Here is a 12766-nt window from a genome sequence, read left to right on the forward strand (position 1 = left end):
GTTTGATGCATTGCATTTAATCTCAATTTGAGATTCCTTAAATGCAATCCCAATTTAAGAAATCGCAATTTTGCGATTTCTTAAATTGCGAAAATTACAAAAATGTTAACGCAACCCAAAAATGGGAATTGCATTCGCAAACTGCCGAATTTTGCGATTCGCACTGTTTGCTAATGCAATTTCCTTTGATGCATGTGCCCCTAAGTGTATACTGAAGCTGAAACAGATTGCTCCATATGTTTCTGCATATTGAAATTAGTTCTCCTCCTGAACAATTTGATAGCAGCTGTTGACCTATCCCCACATTCTCCTTACACATGATGACAGGGTTTCTCACCAAAGTGTCACAGTGATCCACGAGAATGCCTGCCACCGAAGTTGCCCTGCCCTACCTGCTAACCCCGTATAAGACTTTGTGGCCTCACCCGCCCACTCATGAAGTTTTGAGGGAATAAATTGAAGGGGGGAGGCACTGTACCTATGGTAACGCGTTGAGATACACTTCCCATCCTAGCTAGCAGGAGAGCAACACTAAGCTGCTGTCCCCTCTTTGTCGCCCTGCAGGTGACATGGCAAACTGCATATCACAGGGTGATCTGACAAATTCACTGCTTCACGGTACCTCTAAAACCACTCAGAAACTCCACCCATCAATTGACTTTAAACAAACCCCTCACTACTTCTAAAGTCTACCCATAACTGAACCTTAAAATCCTCACCTGCCTTACACTCCACTCTTCGGACAGACCCTAAAAAACCCTCACCACCCCTAGATGCCACCCATTGCAGAACCCTAAAAACCCTTCCCACACCTGAACTCCACACATTCATGATCCCTAAAAAACCCTCGCCATCCCTAATAAAGTAGCACAATTTATGCTCCACCCTTACACATTACAAAAATGCAATTATGTTTTCGCATTAGACATTATACTTACTGTATGCCTTAACTGTATTAATGTGTGTGAAGCATTTAAACGCATAAGGAAATGGAGACTAAAGAGATTTATACACATGTGAACTAATGTTCAGTTTAAATATGAAAACTTGTACTCTTTTGCTCACGTTTTGCATGCATTTCTCAAGTTACATGTATAACCATGTATTCGAAGTGCGTATTAAGTGCTTAGCTAAGTTAGCCTGACTACAGGCCTCAGTTGAAATGCATTTTGCTTTGCCAGCATGTTCTCGCTTTCCTTTCAGCTTTATTATCATGGTTTTTGTTAGCTAGAGAAAGGCTTACTGTCTGTCTTAGATAGTGAGGCCTAGAGAGAAAACTGCAAAACACACAAGATGATATGCGGAAAGTTGCACAATGGCAAAACATTCACCCCCAGTCACAGATCTGGGTTTAATCCATCGTTATTTTGCTCACCAAGCCACCCCATTTCAGACATGGCCATATACAAATCAGTCTTGACCCTGTGCCTCATGGGAACAGTCCAGCCCGAACTGCCAAGCCATGTCTTCTCTGGACCGGAATCAAGCATCCTAGGACCGGTTTCTGGCTATCAGCCGTCTTCGGCCAGGATAGCTTGATTCCAGTGACGTAGTGAGCACAGGACCCACATCTGGCCATACCCTTTCCACATAGGGTGAACAGCAAAACACACAAGATGATGGACGGAATGTTGCACAATGGCAAAACATTCACCCCAGAGAAAACTTGGCAGTGAACACGGAGAATTAATGGTTGAAAAGGTCTTCTATTCATGATGTACCAGGACAGAGAGATGTTCGAGGTTGAGAACTGCAGTCCCAGTTCGATGTGCTGTGAAACTGAAGGGATATTGCAGCTGCACTTGAGAAATAATTTGATTGGCTCCTGGTGGTGTGGAAGGAGATAAGACGTTTTTGAATCTCCTGCTACTTTTAAATTGGAGTTCTAACTGTTAGAAACAGAGCAGATTCCGTTTAGACTTCGAGAAGTACTTGCCTTATTATTGCAAGAGTGAAGCTTTATAAACACGTTTTCCTTTTCCCAAGACTTCTACAGAAGTCTGATTTTGCTGATATCTCCTATGCTCCCGATTTAGAGACCCTTGATGGATGACCTATGTTTAGAAAAGAGAAGGGAAGTTTCTTTATGGAACACCGGTTTGCTTTAATTTGTTTCTATACTATTGTGGCTGCTGTAATTCAATACTTTATTCATTCGGGCCTCAACCTACTGAGATATTTTAGCTTACCTATTACTCTGCTGTATTTATTGAAATTACTTTTGGTTGATTCCGGGTCCTTATGGTGTAACTTAGTTGCATTGGCTACACTAATTAGAAATGTATTGTTGATGTCTTCTCCCTTTCAATGTACTGTTGATATCTTCTACCTTTCAATGCTTCATGTCAACCAGCAAAGGTCCATATGACCAATGGGGAAAAATCTTTGATGATCTGACAAAGAGACTACGCTGCAAGGTTCAGTGCTCTTTCATTAACATCACTCATCACTGAACTCAAAAAACCCTCACTACCACTAAACTCCACCCAAGATTAATGTAATTTAGGATTTTATATTTCTTTTAATTTTCATAGTTCAAATCCTTTATTAAATGTTTCCCAAAAAAGATATAACAAAATGGGCGGGAAAATTACTTATTTGGGGTACAAACCCATTGACATTTTATCATGGAAAACAGCCTAGAAACCCATTATCCTAACCAAATTATCCATTTAGAATTCCACAACATGTAGCCCCAAGATGAGGAATTGAAATACTCCAATCAAAACAGAAGGTAGAAAAATAAAAGAAAGAAACAAGGAAAGAGAAAAAGAAATAAGAAACCTATCCGAGAAGAGACATGAGCAACCTATAGTTGAAATATATATTTTAAAAAAACACGATTATTAAACATTTCAATGCAGGCACGAAAAAGAAAATTGATACTTGAAACAACATATATATTAAACATACAGAAACATTAAATATGGTGGTTCCAAAACACGTATGCTCACGGATGTTTGTATGTGTTAAAATAGATGTCCAATGATTCCCATAGTGGTCTAAACTGGGGTTTCCATGGAGAGTTCTATAAAGCAATATTACCTGCTCCTCTAAGGTGAGTGACCTAGTTTATCCATCCTTTATATGAGGTCTTGTGTATGTCCTTCCAGTTGTTGAGCACCATCTTTACAGCAGACATAGGTATCGGAACATGTATCCACCTTCAAAAAACCCGAAACCAATATAACAAACTCCCTTTTTAATTTACATTTAAATATCTGGAAAGAAAACAAAAACCTTGCCCCAAAAAGCTGAGACAGCCTCAATAAACAGTATGAGATGGGCTAGATCCCCAGTTTCTTTTTTACAATTCCAGCACAGTGGGTCTTCTCGAATATCTAGAGAAAACAAACGTGCAGGAATCCAAAACGCTTTATGCAATAACCAATATTTTGTTTGAGATAAGACTGGAGACATTTTATATCTTGTTACCGATACCAAACCTGTTGCCAGGAAGAGTCCGGTATCGGATCAGTAGAATGTGAGTTCCAAAACTCTAACGATTTATTATTAAGCCTAGAAGATTGAGGGCGGAGAAGTTTGCATATATGGGATACCTGATGGCCCAGTTTATTTATTTTCGTTATAAACAATGGTAAGGACGGAGGCTCATTATGTAGTTTGGCTCTAGTGATTGCAGCCCTTACTTTCAGAAAATTATAAAATTCGATATTCTCCCCCAGATCATCAAATGTACCTAGATATAAAGAGCTTTCCAATTGCTTCGGAAAAGAGATACCCTTTTTGATCCAGTCAACCAACTTTATTGACTTCCCTTTGTACTGTAGTCTTCGATTAAGCCATAAAGAGTCCAACTTTGACCCCTTAATACTCACATCCAATTTTCTGTCTATCAATAGGAGCGCCGTTTTGGTATTTTTAAAAATGGATTTAGAACTGATTGCATAAAGCTGGTTCGAGGTAAGTAATGCTACAGGATTAAGATTATTAAGAATGTATTTTTCTACCTCCAACCACACTGGACTATAATGCTCCGGAGGCAAAATCCAATAAGAGCCCTGTTTAGCCAGAAACGCAGATTGATATCTTTTAAAATCTGCTAAATTTACTCCTCCAAAGGATTTGTCAAGTCTCAGTTTTTGAATGCTTATCCAAGCTCTTTTGTCGCGTAATAAAAGCTTTGTGAGTAGGACATCAAATTTAAGAAAATTTGATGAAAATCCTCTGTCAGAAGCAAAGGGAGCATGGTTATGAGATAATTAACTAGAGGTGTAATCATCATTTTTATAGGTTCGATCCTCCCCCACCATGTTACAAATTTTGGCGACCATGAATCTAAAAGCTTTGTGATTTTCCCTAAAACTGTCTTCTCGTTGTGGTGAAGCGTATCAATAATATTACTACCAAACTCAATTCCTAAGTATTTTATATAGTCTGGTTGCCAAGCCAATCCCGAATTACCTAACACCTCTTTGGTGCAATTCACATTTAATGGTTTGATTTCCGATTCGTCCCTATTAAGCTTATAGCCTGAATGAAGAGAGTACTCCCCAATATTCAACATCAACGCTATAATTGAAGAACCAGGATTTTCAGTCATAATGAGTATATCATCCGCATAGGCTGCCAATTTAACTTGAATATCCCCAAAACCTACCCATTTTATATCCGAATTCTGCTTAATATCTTGAATTAATGGTTCCAATGCCAGTAAGAACAACGAGGGGGACAGGGGACAACCCTGTCTAGTGCCTTGATGAAGAAGAAAAGGCTCTGAGAGAGAGCCATTAATAGCAATTCGGCAGACGGTGCTAAATGGTGGGACATTACCATTTTTATGGATCTCCTAAATTAAATGAATACATACACTGTTTTAAGAAGGCCCAAGAGACTCTATCAAAAGCCTTTTCGGCGTCCAATGTAATAGCACTAGCCGGATCTGGATTAATTGCAGGCTATTCTAGAACATGACACAGCAAACGAGTATTATCATTAGACATGCGATTTTTGAGGAAACCTACTTGGCAATTATTTATTAAAGATAGCAGAACCATGTTAAGTCGTGTGGCTAGGATTTTAGAGTACATTTTGCAGTCTACACTAATGAGGGATATCGGCCTATAATTCTTCAGAAGCAAAGGATCTTACCCCTCCTTAGGTATAACAACTTTATTGACTTCTGTCATGGAATCTGTGGTACGTCCTACCTTGGCTATATTGTTAAAAACTTGTAGCATGGTTGGTTGTAGGTGATCAGTGAAGGTTTTATAAAATACGGCTGTGTATCCATCTGGGCCCAGAGCTTTATTATCCTTCAGGGGTTTAATCGAATTTGTAATCTCAGCCGCAGAAATTGATTTCCCTAGGGCTGATTTGTCTTGTTCCGTCAATTGAGGTAATCTAAGTCTGTTGAGATACTGGGAGCAAGTCTCTAAATTAAGACCTTGATTTTTTTTATAGAGCTCTTCATAAAAGGATTTAAAGGTGTTTAGAATATCCCTCTTTTTTTGTATGTACTTGGTCCCTTATATCTTTGTTAGATGAAGTAACATGCTGGTTTTGTTTATGCTTAAGGTATAAAGCAAGTAGCTTGCCCGCTTTATTTGCTTCACACAGGTTAAGGGCTTTAAATGTATTAATCCATACTCCCGCACGTTCGCCCGGAATCTTATTGTATGCATACTTTCTTTGTGTAAGTGTAGCAAGGATAGAGTTATCATTCAAAGAGCTAGCATGAGAGGACTCTAGGATTTTGATTTCATTCTCTAATTCAACTTATTCTGCATTAACCTGTTTATTCAATTTTGTTTGAATTTCAATAAGTGTACCCCTGTTAGTCGCTTTTAGAGCATCCCATAGTACATTAACATTAATGTCATCACTGTCATTATATTTGAGATAGTCCAATATAGCCACTTCAATTTTCTTTTTGTCTTCCGGATCTGATAATACATAATTTCTTAAAGCACCATCTTTTTGGCGAAGGTTCACAATGGCTACCCATTAGTTTGACACTAATACATGAATGATCTGACACCAGCTTTGGAGAAATATTTGAGTGTTCAATTAAATGTGTGAAAGAGCCTGAAATGAGTATATAGTCGATTCTAGTATATGAGATATGTGGATGAGAAAAAAAGTATAGTCTCCGGCATCTAGGTGTTGTAAACGCCATGCATCTTTAAGGTTACATTTTGAACATATGGATTGTACTATCCTATGTGACCTAGTAGGATAATATCTACAGTTCGACTGTCTATCGATTATTGGATCCAATGAAACATTGAAATCCCCTCCAAATATGATGAGGTCCTCTTGAGGGAGTTCTTCTATCGTCTTAGATATACCCTCCCAGAACTCTGGTTCATCCACATTAGGGCCATATATATTAACCACATGTATGAGATCTTCTCCTTTCCTTAAATGGGTAATCAATGGTTTTCCCTCACTGTCCTGATCTTGTGATTCCAACACAATATTCGCTTTTTTAGCGATCAATGTAATAACCCCCTTCCTCTTGTAGTCTGCTGATGAACAAGCAAATTGTGAAATCCAATTATGCTTAATGAACGTAGTATCTTCTTTAGCTAATTTTGTTTCCTGTAATAAAATAATATCCCCTTTGGTTTTAGCTAAATAATCAAATATTTTCCTGCGTTTAATGAGATGATTGAGGCCTTTGATGAGATCACATTAAGATCTTCAGTAATAATACGTGAGTTAGGTTGTGCCATCATGAAAATAGATAAAAACAGGTCATGTTAATCTCATACCATAAAACATAATAACTGCCTATTACAAGAAGTAAAAACACAATATTCCAGCACACAAATCCAAAACAATTAGAAATAATCCTGGGAGAGAACACATTGCTAATGCCAAGAATAAATATATATGTAATGATCCATAGGAACTATTGTCTAGGAAAATCATAATATAATCGGACTGATGTTAGGAAATAGACAGCCAAGTAGACTAATAGAGAAAGGAAAAAGAGACAGCAAAAGCAAAATAAGAGAAACCAAACTAGGGGGCTTATTATTTATAGATTGTAATTTTCCTGCTAATGATGTGGTGAATATGTTAGCCTAATGTGTCTAAATTAATATGCAGTTACAGCCTATTATTCATGTGCTGCAACCCACTGAGCTATTTTTCTTTATATGCAAGCTTCATTTGGATAGAACTGTTTCTGTAATGGTTAAGCTTTTGTCTCATTTTTGCCTTCTAAGTTAGAAGACTTGCTGTAGTACATTGCCTTCTATATGTTAGGTTCCCATTATTGATATTTTTGTATACTTTCTTATAATAACAAGAAGCTTGTCTATGACAGGCAGATTTCTAATGCTGACATTTGCTCTGCAGCTCCAATGTCTCATGGTACAGTTTTCCCCCCTCCCTTATGAGCAGAAAGTCCCTGTTTCAGCATTTCTTTCCTCAGAGCTTCGGCTCTGTGTCCTCGAGGGGAAGATAACAGTGTTGCCTTCGCAGGTGCAGATGCCTAATGTATGAGTTCATTGTTCTCCCTCTGCTGAGCCCAGTACTTTTCCAGTCTGGGCGTGGTTTTACTCTGCCATGCTATGTGATAATGTATTGCTGTGATGAGAGGAGTCAGTCCTTTCGATGCACTCCCTGGGGTGTAGACCTGACAGAGCTCATCTGCAGATGAATATTATTTAAATAAATATGTGTCTAATTTTTCTCCACTGCCTGGCTAGCTTATTATATTGTTTAGTGATAGATGAGTGAGGTAAGTCGCTCAGGTGGATTTGAGCCACACTTATCAGACGGCGCCCGAACAGGGACTCCGCGATAAGGATCTTTCTCACCCGTAGGTGGGTAGCAGAAGGCCGGGGACCCTCTGGTCGGCACGGGGGGTCTGGGTACCCACTTTGATGCCGAGCTTGGTTCTCGCAGCGCTGCCCCACCCTGCTGATCAGGAGAGGTCCCGGTCCATGATCCTGCGCCGGGGTCCAGAAGGCGGAACTTTGGAGCTGACTGTGTTGGTCCCAGCAGCCGGCGGTGGAGAACAGTGGATGTCGGGTTCCGCGAACAGGAGGTGAGTGGTCCGACTGGTTATTGAAGGAGCTAGGGTGCTCCAGGGACTAGTGTGTCCCCAGTGGTTAAGAGACCGGTGTGTCTCCAGTGGTAAAGGAGCCGGTGCGCTCCTGGGGCTAGTGTGCTCCGGAGAACTCAGAGTGTGAGTGGTGCTCTGACAGACTTAATGGAGGTTGGGAGGACATTTGTTTGTGGTCATCCGACCGGGTGGTACTGTGGTGGAGGCGTGGCTCATTGCGGGTAGGCTCCGGAACTCACCCCGAACCCCTAGGGTGGCGGTTCGGCGGGAGTGGGTCCTGGGTCCCCTGTGGTAAAGTGCGCAGCGATCTTTAGTGCCACCCGGGTGGCGGATGTGTTCTCCATCCTCAGAACAGTTAGTGTACTGTTCGGTCTGCGGTAGGGTCCAGGTTCTCCAGGACTTGGTCGACGGGCCTTGTCCCATTATGGTAACACATGTTTGGCAGGGACTTAATGCATAGGATGTATGTACGTGGGCGAATGTAAGTGGTTGTGTGTGGAGATAGTTGCTTGGTCTTTTGTGTCCGGGTATGTGTGGGTTCCTTGGCGGTATCTGATTGAGTGAGTTTGGTGGTGTTTGATTGAGGCGTTTCAGTAAGTTGCAATGTTTTAGGTGTTGCTGCAGTTCAACTGATGTCAGATTGGCCGAGAGCCAACCCGCTCCTGTAAAAGACTCTTTTAATTCTGAGATGTGTGTGAATATGGATTTATCCTGATTTTGTTTAATATTTTGATGCAGTTAAGATAGATTACTTACAGGAGAGACTGTTTGCTATGTACAGCTGTCAGAGCATGTTTAATTCCTAAGGTTGTGGCAGAGAGAGGTTCAGCAAAGACAGATATGAGGACTTATGATAGCCCAGAATATGGACAGATCAACAGTTTAGTTTTAAAGGAAGACAAAATGTGTACATTTGGAATGTGCAGGGTGTTCCTATTTAAATGTGCTTGTAATTGCTCCTCCGGGCAGGCGGAAGCCACCGCCGGCCAGGAGGATGCGGGAAAACCGCTGCGGAGCCTCCACAGACCCACCGCCAAATTAGGATGGCTGGTGGGTCTGGTATTCTGTCCGCAGCTTTTCGCCGCAGTCACCTTCCGACCACTGCGGAAAAGCACTAACATGTCTGGCGGTGTCTATCAGACACCGCCAGGCATATTAGGATGTCTGCACTTCTATGCTTTTCCACGGCGGCTTTTCCGCCGTGGAAAAGCATACGGACCTTCACTTCGGGGGCCCGTTGTGGGCCCCCTGGGTGAAGGGGTCGTGGGGGGTGCACATGGGGGGTACCTATGGTACCCCTCTGCATTTGCGTGCACACAGCAGCAGGCACCGCGCGGTGCCTGCCGCTTTGTGCACGCAAATGCCGTGCATGCATTTTTAACATTGCGGCGGGTGCAGCTTGAAGCTGCACCCGCCGCAATGTTAAAGATAGAGGATGTGACCGCCACCCTGGCGGTCACATCCTAATCTGCACAGAGGGAACGCCGCAGCCCATGCGGACGTTCCCTCCTACTCTGGGGTCGCGGACGGACTCAAGTCCGTCCACGATCCTAATGACCCCCTTAATCCGAACATCCCTCCCACCCCTCCCTCCCCTGCAAACCTCACATGTAGGAGGTGCGACAACAGGAGCTCCAACCTGTTGGATGGTAAATGAATTCAGCATCATTAATATTTCCCACTTCTCTTATAGGAATTATATCAAACCAGATTTTTCCCCAGAACTTTCAACATCAGAGACATCCAGCGCACCAAGCTTTTTCACGGAAGGCTGTTAATTATATATCGCATAAACAGCTTTTTTATATTAGATCCTAACCCCCAACGTTTTAAAAAGTAATCAACAAGCACTCTGTCTTAAGATAGGATATATCTAGAAATATATGTTATGTTATGTTATAAAGGATTTCTTACGCACACTAATACTCCATGAGTGTCCTGGCGCGGGTGGGCAGAGGCAGAAAGGTGAGTCACTTAGATGGTAAGGCTAAACAAATGAGTTTTTAGACGTTTTTTAAAAAGATGGAACTCTTGGATAAGCTGAAGATCAATAGGGAGCGAATTCCTGGCAGCCGGCGCTTTCACCGAAAGAGACTGGCCTCCTAAACAGACTCTGCGGAAGCGCGGGACAATCATCCGGCGCGAGGAAGCAGACCGCAGAAGTCGGGTAGGCACATAAAATATGAAGCGCTTCCTAAGATAGGCAGGACTGTGTTAATGCAGGGCACGGTGGGCTAGGGTAATTGCTTTAAACTGCACTCGCTGCGCCACCGGTAGCCAGTGCAGCTCCAGTAGATATTGCCTAGCACTGGATCTACTCATAGCATTGTTCTGAAGTCTGGCCGTGGCATTCTGTACTGTTTGAAGCTTTTGCAGCAGGTAGCCCGGTAGGCCTATGAACAAAGCATTGGCATAGTCCAGCCAAGCAGACCCTGGTCAATTTTTTAACATGATCAATAAACCGGAGGTCCGTTGCTAAACCACACCCTCAGATCTTTTACGGGTATTGTCTCAAAATTCGGGCAAGCAAATTCAGGCGGCCATGGCGCTTGTCTGAAGTCCGAGGGAAACTGGCCGTATAAAAGCACCTCAGACTTCTCCTCATTGCACTTCAGAGAGGCCTGAGGAAGCCAGCAAAATACAGATGCAAGGCACGACTGAGCGGTGGTAGTGTCCAAGTCAGCACCCTCTCATGTGAATAGCAGCTGCGTATCGTCAGCATATGCTATCACTTTCGTACCAAGCTTCTCTGCCAGGTATACCAGCGGGGTTAAGTAAATGTTGAATAGAAGGGGGCTCAGGGTGGAACCCTGCGGAACCCCGTAGCCAGATTCCTAAGAGAAGAAAAGTAGGAGGCCATGCAGACCTGCTGCGTGCAAGAGTCCAGAAAAGACCTGACCTACTCCCAGACCAAGCCAGAAAAGCCAATAGCAGATAGCCGGGCCAGAAGCAGCTGGTGGGGCACCGTATCGAAGGCGGCAGAGAGGTTGAGTAAAATCAGGGCTGCCCTGCCGCCCCCATCCAGACACTCCCTAATCGCCTCCGACATCTCCACCAGAGCGGTCTCCGTGCTATATGCAGATCTGAATCCCGACTGAGCTGGATGCAGAGCACCTGAAGATTCCATAAAGTTCTCCAGCTGCCTAAAGACCGCCTTTTCGCAGACCATGGCCAAGGCTGGAAGTAGCGAAATCGGCCGATAGTTGGCAGGGACAGCCGGGTCGAGTGAGGGTTTTTTAAGGAGAGGAAGCAATTTAGCCTGTTTCCATTGGGCTGGGACCAAAGCGGTCTGAAGGGAAAGATTCACGCTGCCAGCCACTGCCGTGCAGACCTCCCTAGCTACCCCCGCTAAAACCCGTGCTGGGCAAGGATCAGTTGGTGAGCCAGACTTTAGGGAGTCCAGGATGGCCTGGATGTCAGCCTTGGCTACAGGTACAAAAGAAGTAAACTGATAGGCGGCCGTACACAAAAAGGGAGGGAATCCAAGGGAAAGAGGCTCCCTGATTCTAGGGTGCGAGCTGACACTGTCCTGAATCTTTGATATCTTGTCCACAAAAAAAGTGGACAACTCCTCACACCATTGGTGTGAAACAGGCAGCACCCTTTGTTCAGCGATGGGGGATAGAAAGCTCTTAATGATAGCAAAGATTTCCTTACTATTATTCTGCGCTGAAGCAATCCTCCCGGCAAAGTAGGTGCTTTTGGCTAGCCTAATGTCTGTGTAGTAACCCCTCTGCGCCATGCGCAGCGTCCTCTTGGCCAACGGGCAATACTTCTGACGCCAAATGTATTCCAGCTTTTTACACCCCAGGTTCAAATCCCTGAGCTGATTAGAGAACGAGGGCTGTGAGGAGAGAGAACGTCGATTGCGGCCTGGAATGGCTTTGGAACTGGCGCTGACCCCCTGCCTGATCCAGCTCTCAAAACTATCCACCGCCCCTTCTATATCGGTGGCGGGGTTTGGACAGGACTGGAGTAGGGCCATCGAAAGCGCTGGAAGATTAATCTTCCCAGGGTGAAGATCGGGCAGCGAGAGCGGGCTTCTGACCGGCCTGCCTGGCGACCAGGAGAATCTAATCCAATGGTGGTCCGACCAGGGCACCGGCTCAGGCTCCTCAACCTTAATAGGAATATTTGAGCAGTCCAAATCGATAAGGTGGACCCCCACATGGGAAAGCAATTTCCCATAGTGAGTCAGCTGCGCCAAGTCCAGGGAATCAAGAAGCAACCCGGTATCGCGGGCGGCCGGGGAGTCCATATGAATGTTGAAACCCGGAGGAGGAGGAACTAAGAGTAACGGAGGGCACGAGGTATGATGATATCGTCAAAACCCTTCAGGAATGCTCCAGAGGGACCCGGAGGACGATAGACCAAAGTGCCGCCCAGGGTAAAGTGAGGGGAGAGGGTCAAGGCAAAGTCCAAGGCTCCCCCCACCCCCAGTCCCCAATGGCCGCACTGGTAAATGACCAGGTATCCCTGAACACCACTGCCATCCCCCCTCCTCTCCCCGTGCCGCGATCCCCTGACATTTTTGTAGCCCCTTGGAATTGCAAACTCCACTGCCGGAGCACAAGACTCACTGAGCCATGTCTCCGTGATGAAGAGCACGTCTAGTTTAGAATCGGACAGAAGCTCGGAGATATCTGCTGTGTGCTTAACCACTGAGCGCTCATTAATGAGTGCAGCCAGAATCATAGGTTCTCCAAGATCGGAGGTAGAGGAGTG

General features: G+C 43.9%; 1 protein-coding gene across 2 annotated transcripts in view; it reads right to left on the reverse strand.

Moving 5' to 3' along the window:
* Window positions 1-12766, reverse strand: part of PRKG2 (protein kinase cGMP-dependent 2) — an 898053-nt gene that overhangs the window by 454278 nt on the left and 431009 nt on the right. The window lies entirely within an intron of this gene.

This window comes from Lissotriton vulgaris, chromosome 3_1 (assembly GCF_964263255.1).
Source record: "Lissotriton vulgaris chromosome 3_1, aLisVul1.2, whole genome shotgun sequence".
Lineage (NCBI taxonomy): Eukaryota > Metazoa > Chordata > Amphibia > Caudata > Salamandridae > Lissotriton > Lissotriton vulgaris.